Source organism: Oryzias latipes, chromosome 6 (assembly GCF_002234675.1).
Source record: "Oryzias latipes chromosome 6, ASM223467v1".
Taxonomy (NCBI): Eukaryota; Metazoa; Chordata; class Actinopteri; order Beloniformes; family Adrianichthyidae; genus Oryzias; species Oryzias latipes.
In genome coordinates, this window is record NC_019864.2 from 6,171,646 (window position 1) to 6,188,028 (window position 16,383).

Here is a 16,383-nt window from a genome sequence, read left to right on the forward strand (position 1 = left end):
ACTTTTTATGGATAGAAGAATGAATATATTGCAATAGATTTTTATTTTGAAGGCTCTGAAATGAACGCTCACCAGTTGGGAGCATTTTCTCCTCTAAACATTAGAGCAGGGGTCCCCAAATCCAGGGCTCAAAGGCCGGCGTCATACCTGTTTTCGACCAACTTGCCATCGAAGCTCCTTGTTGGCTAAACACACCTGATCCAGGTGATCAGCAGCAAAAAAGGTAGGGGTTCTGGAAAACCAGCCGACCCTCAAGGCCTGGATTTGGGTACGTTAGTCGCCACATGGCGAGTAAATTTTTAGCGTGTAAACGTAGTCAATTTGTTCTTTTGGTGAATTTCTTTGGTCCTCTCCCTCTGCAGGTGAGCCCCCCCCCCCCCCCCCCCCAGCAGTCACTTCACCTGTTTAAATGAAACATGCATTGATTTTAACAGCATCCAGTTGGAAGTGGAGAATAAAGCTGCTTCACTCACAGCAGCAGACAGATGAATAAAAAGTGTTGATGTGGAGACGCCGCTAATGCTATGATGCTAATGATGCTATGCTAACGAGCTGTTCCGTCTGTCGCCTAAATGGAAACATGGACCGGTTTAAAGTCAGTATTTTCACCGACCGGCCTTTAAAACGTGGCGGATAATTTAAAAAAAAAAGAATTCCTAGGACATCAAATATAATAAGTATAATAATCGAATTGAATCCACTGTGTTTTAGCAGCGTCTGTGGAGCGTTACAGAGCCGGTGTTTCACCAAAAACGGTGACCTAATCCTCCTGCCCCCTTCCCCCATGAGCAGCTTTGATGTTAATGATATATCATAACTATAATCGAAAACATTAAACAGTTTTAGGTTGTTTTTTTGTAATGATTTAATCTAAAATATAATAATCTGAAGGCAGAAGCTATTAAACCTCAGATGACAATAAAGATTTGTTCATACTATTTATAAATGAGTTTATTCATGATCATTTTCTTTAAAAAATTCAGAAGGTATTTCTGTGTAAAATAATGTTATATTTTGGCCGGTAAAAATATGTTTAGCTGGTAGATTTTTATTAATCTACAGGAGAACTTGTTCGGTGACTCAGAAATTAAATGTTGGCCCCTGTGTTAATACAGTTATTTAAAATATGACAAAAACCAGAATAATGTAGACTGCAAATTTAGCAGAACGCATGTTCCTTCTAAAACTGGAAATACCACCAACCTTTGTGTCAGAGCCACCAAGCATGATCACTCTCAGACCTAAATAAATGAAGATTCTTCATCAAAAAAAAACAAAGGTCAGACCTGAACGGCAGCAACTACCAGAAGTAATTCGAAGAATTTTTACTTTTTATCCTGTGGTATATCACTTTTTAATGCACACCCAGCAGCCAATCAGAATCGAGTATTCCCGGACCTTGGTATAAGATTTAATAAACTTTTGTTCCAACATCTGGGTCAAAACAGCGGAACATTTTTATGCTACTATTAGTCAAATGTTTAAGACTAGAAGGATTCCAACAAGGTTTAATTTCACAAAAACAGGTTGTATTGATGTGATTCTTGTCATAACCTAAATCCTGCTCAATGTTGTTACAATCTGCTCCCCATCCCCCACAAAGAGAACCGGGATTAACAAAAAAAATCTATCCAAATGGGACTAGATGATGATCCCCATCAACAATGGACTGTCTGGATCAGTAAACATGGATGAGAAAAACAAAGGATCAAAACATTTCTGTTTGTTGTTTTGGCTTTATTGATTCTATTCTGTTAGTAAAATTGTGTGACAGATGACTGAACGGCATTATTCAAAGCATGAGGTGGAATGCAGATCAGTTAAAGCGAGTCCTCTAAACGCCCGTCCCAGCAGGACTGCCCTGCTGTCACAGACGACAGCATCTTCAGGGGGTTTTATACCTTACATGCAGATTATTTCCTGATATGTAAAGAGATCATTAAAAAGACATTTTGAAGTGTGGGTGTTGAGCTGCACCTTTATTCATAGTTAAGGACATTCACAGTGGGCTTAAATGGGGGCTTTTTGATTGACATATCGGGTTGAATGCTATAAATTCTTCAACCCGATGTTTTCCTGTTTCTCTTTCTTTATTATAGTATCTTCTGCCAGTTTTTGCCGCTTAACTCCTACAATTGTTCAGCTATTCAAATGTTCAGCTTTTTCCACCTATAACTTTTGGTCCTTCAAATCCTTGACAATTCAAGATATTCCAGGACTTCCAGTGAAATACATGGGGAATCCTTGAAAACCTTTGCTTCTTTCTGTGCTGCAGAAGCTCGCTGGTTCGAGACCCGGCGCTTGCATTTTTCACAAACATATCTTTGTTTTCACTTTATTTATGGTCAACTTTGATCATTTCTTTATTTTTTGCCGATTATTATTCTTTAAGTTTCCCATCCATTCAGCAGTATAGCATTCAACCCTGTATTTTCTTCTGGAAACGCAGCTCCTTCTAGTTTACCAATAATTTGATTAAAAACCAGACAATGTGATTTTCTGTATGTTTTTTCTCTTTTGTCTCTCATAGTTGAGGTTTTACCTATGATGACAATTACAGGCTGACTGAATACTTTTTCGCTCTACTGTACATTTAGTTATTTGGTGTTTTAACACTGATATACCAGCAATGTCACTTGGCAATTTAGTTTGTCTAGAAAAAAATGTTCAATTCTCACAGGTTCATTCCTGGTTTAAATCAAACAATCAAAAGAAACAGAAATCATTATGTCCATGCCAAGAATGTTTAACTCTAAGTTTTGTTTACAGTTAATTGCTTAAAGTCTAAACCATGAAGACGGCGAGTTGAGGAAACGCATCAATCTAAGCTCCTCAGGAAGAGCAGGCACAGCAGCTACAGCTGTCAGAAAGTGACCATAGGTCTGGAGGTTTTTGGAAACACTGATAATGGGGTCCAGCTTGACACTTGCCTTCAATACACATATGAGGAGAACTGTTTATACAATATGAATGTTCTTCAAAAAACGTCACAATATTATGATATTTTGCTCCTAAATCGGTTTTTGTGTTGTTCTTTTTTCAGGTTACATCCCTTGGAGTGACCACTTTCACACTGTGTGCTCTGTGTATCGACCGCTTTCGTGCAGCTGCCAATGTACAGATGTACTATGAGATGATCGAGAATTGGGCCTCAACCACAGCAAAGCTTGTCGTCATCTGGGTGGGTGCTTTACTGCTGGCTTTGCCGGAGCTGCTGATTGGACAGCTGGTAACAGAGGATGGAGACCCACCCGATGTGTCGGCCTGTGAGCGCTGTGTTGTTCGTATTTCCACGGATCTCCCGGATACTCTGTATGTTTTGGGGTTAACCTATAATAGCGCACGCCTCTGGTGGTATTTTGGCTGCTACTTCTGTTTGCCGACGCTGTTCACCATCTTCAGCTCGCTGATCACAGCCCACAAAATTAGGCTCGCTGAACGGACCTGTGTACGAGGGAACAAGAAACAGATCCATCTAGAAAGTCAGATGAACTGTGCTGTGGTGGCTTTGGCTATTCTCTATGGTTTCTGCATAATCCCAGAGAACGTTTGCAACATCGTCAGCATATATATGGCGACCAGCATTCCCAGGAGATCCCTGGACATCCTTCATCTGGTAAGCCAGTTGCTCCTCTTCTGCAAGTCTGCTGTAACACCACTGCTGCTGTTCTGGCTGTGCCGGCCGTTCACCAAAGCTTTCCTGGAATGCTGCTGTTGCTGCTGTGAGGAGTGTGGTCCGCCTCTGTTCCCTGCCACAGCCAACAGTGACACTGACCATGCCAGCCCTTCCACTGAGCTGGAACTGTCGCCCTTCAGTACCATCTGCAGGGAGCCGTCCACTTCTGCCACGTACGCTGTTGTTGGGACACACTGCTAATCTCATAGGTCGACATCGCTAGACATTTTCCAGAAACTCAACTGATTAAAATATCCATACACGCGCATTGCATTTAAAACGGATTTGATCAACTGATCAGAGTTTGTAGAACAGCATTTAGTCAGCTATAGTTGTGGAATCTTTTCTAATTGAAACTGTATTTTGTTGAGTTATTTGTAAGGTTTTTTTTAGGGTTGTCTTTTATTGAAGCTGAGTGAGAGCAAAAACTCATAAATGACCAATTCCTTGTTTAAATGGACTGCATTGAGAATTTCCAAAGTGAAAACAACAACTGCTACATTCTATTTTCCTAAATGTATTACTGAAATTTGCACCATAAATGTTTTCGTCTGAAACAATTCATTCTGCTTCACTAATGTCCTTGTAAATATATGTTTGGGTTTTTTTCCCATGTTCTTTGTTTATTTACTTTCATCTTTTTTTCTAGCAACAAATAAAGTGTTAAGCCAACAAATAGCCACAAATCTTCAATTTCATTGGATTTATTTCTGTGGAACAGCGCACAGTAAAAGCATCACCGCAGTGAGCCAGAATCTGCCCAGTGACTACTTGTCATCTGTTGTCCCTGGAAAGATGTTAACATTTTCTACCTTCAAAGCTCAAAAAAACAATTAAACACAACAATTGAGAACATAAATTAAAAGGATATAAAATAAAAATACCATTATAAGACAATTACCATACCCACTGATAAAAATACATACATTACAAAATATTACAAAGAATATAAAAGACAGTAGCATTCAATGTGAGGACGTTTGCTGTGACAACTGCCAGTTAATTATGGGATTTGTAACCCTTGTGCTATCCTAAGCACTTTAACATTGGGAGTTGGGTCATCTAGACCCACTAGACAGTGCTCTGAAGCTTTTTTCTTCAATGATTTGTGATCTTCACTGGTGTCCATGGATTACATGAAATCTTTCCATCTTTATCCACCTTTGTCATGGTAGGGAGAACACGTCAATGGAAGGGGGGGTCATAGGATAGCACAAGGGTTAAACAGATTGAATGTAGAAGTTTTCTAATACTCTTGGTGTTCCATTCTTGTGCTGCTCTGACTGAAGGCACTGACCCTTGTCTCACTCTTTGGGAGCCAGTTCCTATTTGATCAGCTGGTTGAGTGGAGGGGATGACTAACCATTAACGACTTTATAAAACAGACACAGTTTTGCATTCTTAATAGCATAACAGTTTATGGTTTTGTATAATGGCAGCAATGTTTTTCTAATCCAGTATTTTGCGTGTTTGTTTGTAAAGTGACTCGGTGGGTTGTAGTGCTGTCGTTAACCCCAGGAATGGAGATGACACACGTGGAGCTGACACTAAAAATAACAGAATAAAATGTCTCAACCCCAATAATAATGTGAATTTAATTTCTCAGATTTGAAGCAAATGTTGCAGTTCATCAAAAGGCCACTGGAGGCTTTTGTCCAAATAAACGTTTTTGGTGCAGAATCACGGATGTCTTTATAGTAGGAATATCGGCAAGAGTCTGGCGATACGATATGTATCACAATGTTTTACCAGAACACTTTTTTTTAAGAGTATGACTTAGAAAAAAAACTACCTGAATATTAAGACTGTTAAGTGTTCAATGTTTTGTTTACTGATGCACTCTTGCTCTTTTTCCCATGAGTCATTGCTGTTCCTATGAGTCACTGCTGTATCTGTATGTGTCCACGGTTGATGACATCATCACTGAATGAATGCGTTCTGATGTACGAGGGAGACATGATCCTTCCATGCACAATGGTCAATAAATATGCCTAGAGGAGGCTAAAGTTGATCCTGTTCCAGTGTCTTCTTCATCTCTGAATGATCCATGAGACCAAAGTATTTTGAACAATTCCATGCCCTCAACCTTGTAGGACAGTTTGGAGCAGCCCCTTCCTCTTCCAACATGACTGTGCACCAGTGCACAAAGCAAGGTCCATAAAGGCATGGATGACAGAGTCTAGTGTGGATGAACTGGACTGGCCTGCACAGAGTCCTGACCTGAACCCCATAGAACCCCTTTGGGATGAATTAGAGCAGAGACTGAGAGCCAGGCCTTCTCCACCACCATCAGTGTGTGACCTCACCAATGAGCTTTTGGAAGAATGGTAAAAAAAAATCCTAGAAACACACTCATCAACCTTGTGGACAGCCTTCCCAGAAGAGTTGAAGCTGAAATAGCTGCAAAAAGGTGGAGCAACATCATATTGAACTCTATGGGTTAGGAATAGGATGGCACTTCAGTTCATGTGTGAGTCAAGGCAGGTGAGTGAATACTTTTGGTAAGATAGTGTATGTCAGGACCATCCCGGCCAACATCTGCTGCAAACTCACAATTACAATAAAAAGCCACGGATTCTGCCTGATAAGTGGCTGAATTTGTTTCCAGTCACTGAGCTGAATATTAGCCACTGGAGAGGGTTACTAGTTGTTTCACACAAATAGGATGACAGCTTAGCAATATTGACCAACTTGGCCGATTTCATACTTTTGTAATATCTTTTCCATCTCTTGGCCTTCAGAAGCAAGTGTAACCAGGTTCTGCTAGAGAGGATAAAGTTGAAATGTTTAGCATTTCAGTATAGTGCAATGACAAATCTGATGCTGTGATAAACAACATTTTTAGTTCCACCCCTTGGGGCTGTGCACGGATCAGCCAGAGAACGACTGATTGGGGCATCAAACACCCGCAGATTTGATGGGTTCAGATTTTCTGAAGTAGCAGCCATTCTGTTTTCACTTGATTTCAGACTAATAACATTTGCAATTTGTGGTCTAAGGATATCTGGACAAAATAAGGTGTCCATTCACCCATGCACACAAACATTTACACACCGATGGCAGCCCCACTGGCGCCAGCCTAAACCCATCAGGAGCTATGTGGGGCTCGGGGTCTTGCCCAAGGACACTTCGGCAGGTAGGCGAGCAATGCAGAAACCGAATCTGCAATTCTCCAATCAGAGGTCGTCCTCTCTACCTGTGCACCACTGCTGCCCCTAATATTTCTGTTGGGTTTTAATCAACCGAACAGGAACTATTCTCATCTGAAGTTATTAAGTCATAAATGACAGAAAAAGAGTAAGATAACAGATGATTTGTCTTTTCCAAATTAAGTTGACGAAAAAAATCTTTCTTTGCTTTGTGTACTTTTGGAAACATAGATTTTTGTAACATTTTCTATCATTTCCAGCAACTCCATCTGCTATGTTTTTTTTTCCAGCTGCGTACTTATATTATCATGTTTTGTCTGCATTCGGCTTTCCAGTACCTCTGTAGTTTATTTATTCTTCACCAGTGTAAAGCTGAAATGCCAGAGGAAAATGCATTTTGCCACTCCAAGTTATTTCATTTCACACATAAAAAGTTGGACAAAAAACAAATTGCTGTCTCTCTAAAGACACAGCTTCCATTGAGACAGTTCAGTCTCAAGATGTCATTATTGTCTACACTCAGATCAACTGGCTATAAACATGACTATGGGGGAAAGTCATGTGACTTTGTTGTGAAATGTTTGGTTCAGATTCCTTCCTTGTCTGACAGTACTCCTTAGCATTATCTGTCCCAGCACAAAACTTAACGGCTTCTTTCTCTCAAGAGCATTATTTTCCACTGTCAGCAAGTCAAACAGAGCATAGTGCACCATTGTCTTTTCCATGCTGCTGTCATGGCAACCCAGCCTCTCAGCTGACCTCTGCACTGAACAGTTTGAATGAAAGAAAAAAAAGGGACAAAGTGTCACTGAATGTTTCTGGTCTGAACAAGTGTACTCAGATTTCTAAAGAACACTTATTGTTGTCGGACTTCTTTTACATTTTCCTTTCAGATTCTGATCATGTTTACAAGTGAAGAAGCAGCTGCTGACTTAAGGCCCGTACACACCGGGACGAATATTCGCCAGCCGTTTTTCGCCAGCGTTTTTTGTGTTCACACCCAGGCGATTTTCGCTGACGATGAGCCGAGCTAACATGCAATTTCATTCCCTGACATTAGATAGCGCTTTATGTAAAACAGAAATACTCCTGTACACAAGGTGGCGCTGCGCAACTTTACGCTTCTTAAAGTCGCTTTTCACTCAGAAGAGAGCAAGTATTTACGCGCTTGTCAGAATCATACAAAGAAAACATGAATATTTGCAGCACCAGCAGCTCTAGGTCCAGTTCCAGCGATGAAGAAATTATTGTTCTGTTGAATGATGAAAGACGCCGGAAAAGACGCCGATTTCGGGTACATCCCATAGTTACGAGAAGAGAAGAACATGGGGAGTTTTATCGACTGGGACAAGAGCTGAAAATGTATCATGAGCGTTTTCGGGGATATTTTAGAATGTCCGTCATTATTTCTTTGCGGCAGTGTAGATGCTAGATGGCGTCTATCTTCTTCGCTGGTATGTGTGCTCAGAAAGGCAGTTTTGTGTTTTAGCGCCCCCAAGTTGTGTTTTACTGTAACTTCATAAGCTCCAGATACGTGTGCAAAAGCGGCAGTCTCATTGGTCGTATAGTTTTCGACGCGACGCGTCAAACCAAAAAAACGAACCCGAGGCGTTTTTTAAAAAGTGACGCTTTGACGCGTGGCGTTTTTCGCGTCGGTGTGCACACTCACATTGGTGCCCTTTGTTTAGTCACAAGGCGTTAAACGTCGGCGAATATCGCGCACGAAATTCATCCCGGTGTGTACGGGCCTTAAAGTCGCTAATTCAACCTCTATAAATGGTGGCCCTGAAGGGCAAATCACAACAAATCACTGGACACAAAAACATTTTAAATATAATAAAAAAAAGAAAAACAAGTATTAACAGCATTACATTTTAGAAACAAATTCCAGAAACCAAAATGTAAAAACAAAAGTAATTTCCTAAAAAAAAAAAAATATTAAAAAAATAAAAATAAAAATAAAAAAAGGAAGTGGTCAAAAAACGAAACAATGAGAAACCAGAAAAGGTAGGTACTGTGTGAGATCATTGATTGGATGATGTTTATCCATCATGTTAACTGAAATCCATTTGATTTTTTTTTTTATCAAATTGTGAACAGTCTCAATACACAATTATTTATTTTTACCATATACATCCAATAAACAAATGAACATCCCACCCACCCAAGGTGTGAAGTGTGAAGGTGGATCAGTTCCAATACTCTCTTGTCATGGCAAGCTAGGCAAGACAGACCCAGGCGCTGGAACCCGGAAGGAAAACACAGGTGAGTTGAATGGTTAGTATAGGATATTAATTAATTCAGAATGATTTGGGATCTTGACGTGGCTGGAGACTGAAGTGAAGCAGATGAAGTAGCTTGAGGTAGTTATGGCTTGAGGCAATGCTGGTGGTTGGAGTTGGCTTGTGGCGAGGCTGGAGTTTCTTGGTGTTCCGAGAGGTTCTGTAGCTCAGGTAATCTGGTGACTCAGGTGTCCACTCATGGTCAGAATGTCCTGAAGGCGAGACAATACAAAAGTTAGACGCGAACATGAACACCAAGACAAACCTGGACAAGAGACTGGGTTATGCACTGTCAGGGGCAACGAACTGGCGATGAATGCTGTTTCTGGATCTCCTTATCAAGGTCTGGTCAGTGATGAGGTGAGTGGACACAGCTGGGATGCATCAGGAGCCAAGCAGAGAGGGGAGGGGGAGGAGAGCTGACAGAGGCACCATGACACTCTCTCACCAATTCAATGAAATCATCCTAGCTAAAGAAAACAAACGTTTAAACATGACCAGATATTGAATTACTCAGAAGTTATCAAATTATGTTAGCTTTAGGTTAATAGGGATTTGCAACCGCTCACCTGTGGGGTGCTGGCTAAACAGGATTGTGAATATCTATGTTATGGATTTTGTTGATGAATGTCTTGAGCAGATACTTTGCCTAAATATTTAAGTAGTGTTTTCAGGGAGTATAAAATTTGTGAGAAGTACCCTTTAATGTGAACTTTATTTTCAAGACTCACAAGACTCAGAATGTCTTGTAACCAGACTTTGATTAATGGCAGCTGAAGCGATTTGTAGAGCAATAAGTTCCTTTTATGAGCTATTAGAGAGGCAAAGGCAATGACATTATTTTGAATGCTTGTGGTGTGGAAATTGTCTGGGGTTTGCCAAATAAAGTTCTGTATCAATGTGTGGAGTCGGACATGAGCTGATCGGATTCTTCAGCTCAGAAATGTTCTTTGAAACCTGTCACAAAACGTTAAAGTGCGTTAAGGAAATTCCTGCTTCTACTTTACGTATTCGTATATATCCCGGTTTTTAATCCCCCCCCACCCCAATTTATCAGATTTTTAGGCCCACCCAAAAAATGAAATGAAAAAGTTTTTATGAGTGGCAGAGTGCCTTGTTCAAAATAGTAGTTTAATATTTCTAGTAGTAATGGTGCTTATTGGTCCGAAGAATTTTCATAAATTCAACTGGGTAACAATCAAGGCCTGACTTGCTGCTATTCCATCCATCCTCCATCCATTCCAGGCAGTGAATTAGATAGTAAGGGGGTGTCTCTGTGTGTGAGATACCTGTGTGTGGAGGGGGTATCTGACCTCCAGGGTGCCGCTGTGTTAACTCTGGCTAAGCTGCATTTGTTGTGTGTTGAGGGTGGACACTTTCCTTGAAATAATCACATGTACAATACTTGCTGTTGTGTTGTACAGAGAGTGTGTTATGAGAAATATTATGGCTTACAGTGCGTGTTTGTGTGTGTGTGTCTTGGCAGGTCATTGTGTGCTGTGGCTCTTTGACTCTAAGTTAAAAATGTCAGCTCTTTGTGTCAAACTTGTTCTCCACCCCTGCATTAGATAGATCAGAGCCTTTTTGGAAACATGGGATTTGATGTTGTGGGAAATTTCAATGAATCCTTTAAAGGTTGAGTTTCTATCTGTGTTATCCATGTTAATTGTAACAACAGCATTCCTATATAATGAGTGTGAAAATCACCTCAAGAGGGCTTTTTGTGTTTCCTACATTCTCTAATCACCCATTAGTTTTTATATTGTTTCAGGGACCGCTCTTTGATGTTTGGGTTTTTTGTTAATGAATCTTGCAGTCACTGTTGCTACACTAGTAATTAGACAGCACCATTCATTCAGAAACAATGGAGGAAGGGCTTCACTGAGGCTCCAGTACTCAACAAAGTACTCACTGGCCATCTTTTAACAGCTCCCAGGACTGTTTGTTGGATGACATAAACAGCTTGGGAGGGTCTTGTTGTTCTTTTTTTCTTGTGCCAAAAAACTGGGCAAACAACTGAACCACTAAATAAACGTTGAAATGTTCATTGAAGTTACGATTTTTTGCTGTATTCAATTTCTTAATGACTTTTTCCAAAATACAATGACATCCAGACCAACAGATTGTTTTCTCCGGACTGGTGGAAATAATCAGTCAGTGGAAAAAATAAATAGTGGCCGGTAGGCGGACGTGTGTGTAACCGGCGCAAATAGTGGGCGGAACAATTAGTGACAGTTGCCATCATTTACCCCTTGTCCTATCTCAGATGAAGCCACCCTTACATTGACGTGTTCTCCCTACCATGACAAAGGTGGATAAAGGTGGAAAGATTTCATGTAATCCATGGACACCAGTGAGGTTCACAAATCATCAGAGCACTGTCTAACGGGTCTAGATGACCCAACTCCCAACGTTAAAGTGCCTAGGATAGCACAAGGGTTACAGTGTATATGTCTACAGTTACAATAGATGGTGATCTGGTGCACCAGGTCTCTGTATACAGACTCATCCCCTCCTCTGATGAGACCAAGGACGGTGGTGTCATCTGCATTCCTAACGATGATGTTGTTAGTGTCCGGGGAGGTGCAGTCGTAGGTGTAATTTGAGAAGAGCTTCAGACTGAGGCAGCACTCCTGTGCTGACTGTCAGCTCTGCAGAGACATTCTTTCCTATCCTCACCACTTGTGGTTTGTCCGTAAGAAAGTCTAGAATCCAGTTTCAGGTGGGTGTGGGTACTCCCAGTTTGGTGAGTTGGACAGTTAGCTTCCATAGCGTAAGGGTATTACTGGCAGAGCTGGAATCCAGCAAAGGTCACCAAGCATAGGGGTTCTTAGCGTCCAGATGTTGAAGGGTGGAGTGCTGTTTCTGCTAATCTGTTGGGGCAGTAGACAAACTGGTAGGGGTCTACTGATTCATCGACCACTGAGTTGATGATTTTCCAGACACGTCATCGCTGCAGAAGTACAGGCATCTGGTCTGAGGTCATTCATCGTTGTGATGTTTGTTTTCTTCTCCTCAGTGGCACAATCACTGAGGACCTGAATATTTGGGGACAGTAAAGGGAGATGTTGAAGATGTCTGTGTAGACCTCTGCTAGCTGTTCTGCTCGGGCAACTCTTGGCGACAAGTGGTCCGGTCACACCGATTTGAGCAGGTTCACCTGGTTCAGGGCCCTGAGGACTTGTGTGTTTATTCTGGGTTCTTGGAGTTACATTGGATGAAAATTTAAAATGGAAAGCTCACATTGATAATCAGAAAACAAATAGTAAATTTTAGTAAACATTGGAATTCTGTAAGAGTAAGACAGTAAGAGATTCATTAAACTTTCACTTTCTTGTACAGTTCCTGTATTCTTCTCTATTTAAGTTATTGCCGTGTAGTCTGGATAAAATATACTGTACCCACACAAAGCCTTTGTCTCTATTACAGAAAAACTCAATCAGAATAATGAACAAAAAATACATAATAATAATAATAAATACAGAACACACTAATGATTTCTTTGCATAGTCACAACTAAAATTTGGAGATTTAGTTGATTTGAAAATCGAAGTATACACCACCAGGAGCTACAGTACTAACATTGGGATGTCATTCGGGCTCAAGAAATGCAGCCGGATGGTGACAAAGAGAGGCAAGGTATTCCACACAGGTGGGGTCTCACTCCTAGAAGGAACAATAGCAGACATCGAGGACAGTTACAAGTACCTCGGAATTCCCTTAGGCAAATGGCAACCTGGAGCAGGCAACAAGGAAAGCTGCAACAGCTAAATATCTCCAATGAGTAAGGCAAGTCCTGAGAAGCCAGCTCAATGGAAAGAACAAGACCCGGGCAATAAACAGCTATGCACTGCCAGTTATCAGATACCCTGCAGGAATAATAAAATGGCCAAAGGAAGAGATACAGACCACGGATGTTAAAACACGAAAGCTCCTCACCATGCATGGAGGGTTCCATCCCAAATCCAGCACCCTGAGACTGTATGCTACCCGCAAGGAAGGAGACCGAGGACTAGTGTGCATGGAAGCCACCATTCTGGATGAAACATCCAAGATACTTGACTACATCAAGCTCAAGGCCCGAAATGACAGTGTGCTCAGTGAATGTCTCAGGCAATGGAGAGCAGAGGATGCAGTGCTGAGATCCTCATGGGAGGACAAACCCCTGCATGGGAAGTACCACCGGACCATAACTGAAGTGGCTGATATCAAGAAGTCCTACCAATGGGTAGAAAGGGCTGGCCACAGGACAGCACTGAAGCACTCATCCTGGCAGCTCAGGAACAAGCCCTGAGCACCAGAGCGATAGAGGCTCAGATCTACCACACCAGACAAGACCCAAGGTGTAGGCTGTGCAAAGAGGTGCCTGAAACAATCCAGTGCATCACTGCAGGGTGTAAAAAGCTGGCAGGGAAAGCATACATGGAGCGCCACAATCAAGTGGCTGGAATAATATACAGGAACATGTGTGCAGAATATGAACTGGAAACCCCAAGGTCAAAATGGGAAACACCTCAGAAGGTGGTAGAGAATGAGAGGGGAAAGAGACTTCCAGATCCAGACTGATACATTGTAGTGGTGGATAAAGAACTGAGGAAAGCCTTCGTGGTGGATGTGGCAGTGCCATGCGATGGGAACATCAGGAAGAAGGAACATGAGAAACTGGAAAGTGAAGGTAACAGTGGTGCCTGTGGTAATTGGAGCACTCTGGGAAATAACCCCCAAGCTGGAGGAGTGGCTACAACAGATACCTGGAAAGACCTCAGACCTCTCAGTCCAGAAAAGCGCAGTGCTAGGAACAGCTAAGATACTGCAGGACCCTTAAGCTCCCAGGCCTCTGGTAGAGGACCCGAGGTTGGAGGAGAAACCACCCGCGGAGGGTGAGAGGGGCGTTGATGTTGTATATAAATGTATATAAATAAAGTTTAATAAACATAGTATTATGAAGTATTAGTGCATGTTCTGACAATTCAAAAACTACACAGTCAGAGTACACAAATCTTTGTGAGTAGATGCTTTAGTAACAGATGAGCCATTTTATTACAAAAACTATCATATTTCATGCTGTGCTGTAAACCTTGCAATGGGGGGAGCATGGCATTTTTAAAGCGCTGCTGGCTCCGTGACCGGCGGTCATGAAGCGGGTGCTGCAGGAAAACACTGCTGCCTTAGTGGGCTCAGATCTCTTGGGAACTTCGTAGCCAGCAGCAGGCGCCCTGACAGGACAGCTGGGTCAGAAGGGGCGACCTCTGATCGAGGAGGCACACGGGGCGATCCGGGCCTCAATAAACACTCCAGTGGGCCGGAGCGGTCGTCTGCCGGGGTACTTGACGTGCCGAAGGGCAAGTAGCGACTTTCTGATGACAGTGTATTTAAACATGCATGTGCAGTGACGTATGTTTCAGAGGATGTTTAATTGCCCGTTCTGCATGTCAATCAAGTCACGCACTTCTTAGTGAGGATTCTAATTGGCTGACGGATTTTTTAGAAATATATATATATATATTTTTTGGTTAGATATCTTTGCTGGCCTGCGATTTACGCTCATGTCCTTGAAGATCAACAGGTCGATCGCGATCGACGTATTGAGCACCCCTGTGTTACAGAAACATCCATCCTTGAGCCTACCCAGCTAATGGGGCAAAGGTGGGGTACACCCTTAATGGTTCACCAGTAGGGAATCATCTCACAGTACATTTAGGAGTCTGGCTGTCACCCTGCATTTGTCCAGTCATCTGTTGTCATCCTTTTTGGTTCTCCTGTTTTTACTTTTTAATTTCAGTCTTATGCTCAGTTTCCTGCATTTTGCGTCCTACAGTTCTGGAAAACAAATCTGAGTGAATAAGTCTATTGTTTTCTGGTGGTTTTGTTCTTTAGATGGACCATCATTTGCATTCAGTTTTGCATCTGAACATTTCCACCTGGTTTACACAGTTTAGCATAGAGGCCAGTATAAATGAGGCTGGGGGGTCTTTTTAGTATTGTGTTATGTTCACTCAGCAGTGCCGTGAATAATGAGAAACTAAACCTTTTAGGAGAGGGATGATTTATCCCAGCAAATCACATTGGTTTAGGCTGAGTGGCATTCATTCACAGTCGCTGACCTAGAAATGTTGCTGCAACAATGGAGATGAATTGGAACAATATGGCTCTTATTCCCTGTGAACGAACAGCATCTATCTAACAGGGCACATAATACAGGCAGGGGAATGACTGAGCCTGGCTGGGCCAGAGTGGAAGACCACTGCCAACAGGAGCCTGTGCTCCAAACAGTTCATTTTCCTAAAGCCATGTCACTGAAACAAAAGACAAGTCACTTTTCCCTTCCACCTTCAAAACATTGATCCTTCAGCTTATCTGGGAAGTTTTGGTTTTGTTCTGTTACTTGTCCTGTCCAGCAGCTCAGCAAACAGATAGGAGCTTGTGGTCTCAAGGAAATTTTGATGGATACACACAAAAGCAGGAGATGGGGGTGCCAGAGTTAAAATAGTTTTATCACAGAATTCTAAAACCAATTAAAAATGATGTGTTAAAATAGAAGCACACCAAAAAAAAACATGAAACAGAAGTTCAGTATTCTGAGGAACAGAATGGCTTAGGGAGGTGGAGGCTCCCAAAGAACAAAAGGATAAATCACCCCACTCACGTGATGCAGATCACACACACACACTCATGAACCCTTCAACCCAAGGACATGTCACTCCAAACCAGGGATGGCCTCCACCTTAAGCTCAGGACTGACACCTGGGTCCTCAGCTCTGAGGGAGGGGGGCAAACAAACAAGGATTCATGCATTCTCAAAGAAAAATTTAGGAATTTTTCTTAAAAAACAAAACAAAAGAAACTCTTATAGGAGCGGGTCCCAGCAGTTCGCGTTTGTCCCAAAACAAATCCAAACCTACAACACAACAAAACAAACACTGCACACACGCACACACTCATTTAACAAAAAAATCGGCCACAGAAACGAGGGTTAGCCAGTTAGACGGGTGCTGCTCGATGTGGATAGTGCTGCCGATCTTTTCTTGGTGGATGGTGGGGGAGAATCCGGGCATGAATGTCCCGATCAGTCCTCCTTTGGCTATAGCAGCCAGCGAGCACCCCAGCAGAATCCTCTTTGCAGTCCAACAAGCATTTGGCACACACAACCAGGGACAGTCAAATGTTTCAGGAACTCAATAGATGTAAAGCAGAAGCTGTTCAGCAAACAGGAGCTTCAGGAAGTCCCTGGCAATACAAGACAAACATTAGCCAAAAATAAAAGAACGCCTTAAAG

At 42.0% G+C, this 16,383-nt stretch overlaps 1 protein-coding gene across 3 annotated transcripts in view; it reads left to right on the forward strand.

Annotated features, from left to right (window-relative positions):
* The window catches only part of pot1 (protection of telomeres 1), a 60,458-nt gene extending 57,307 nt beyond the window's left edge, over positions 1-3,151 (forward strand). For all 3 annotated transcript variants that reach the window (XM_023955551.1, XM_023955554.1, XM_023955553.1), the window contains exon 21: positions 3,044-3,151. The gene's annotated coding sequence lies outside the window, so the exon portion shown is untranslated. The remainder of the gene's footprint in view (positions 1-3,043) is intronic.
* The last annotated feature ends 13,232 nt before the right edge of the window (positions 3,152-16,383 follow it).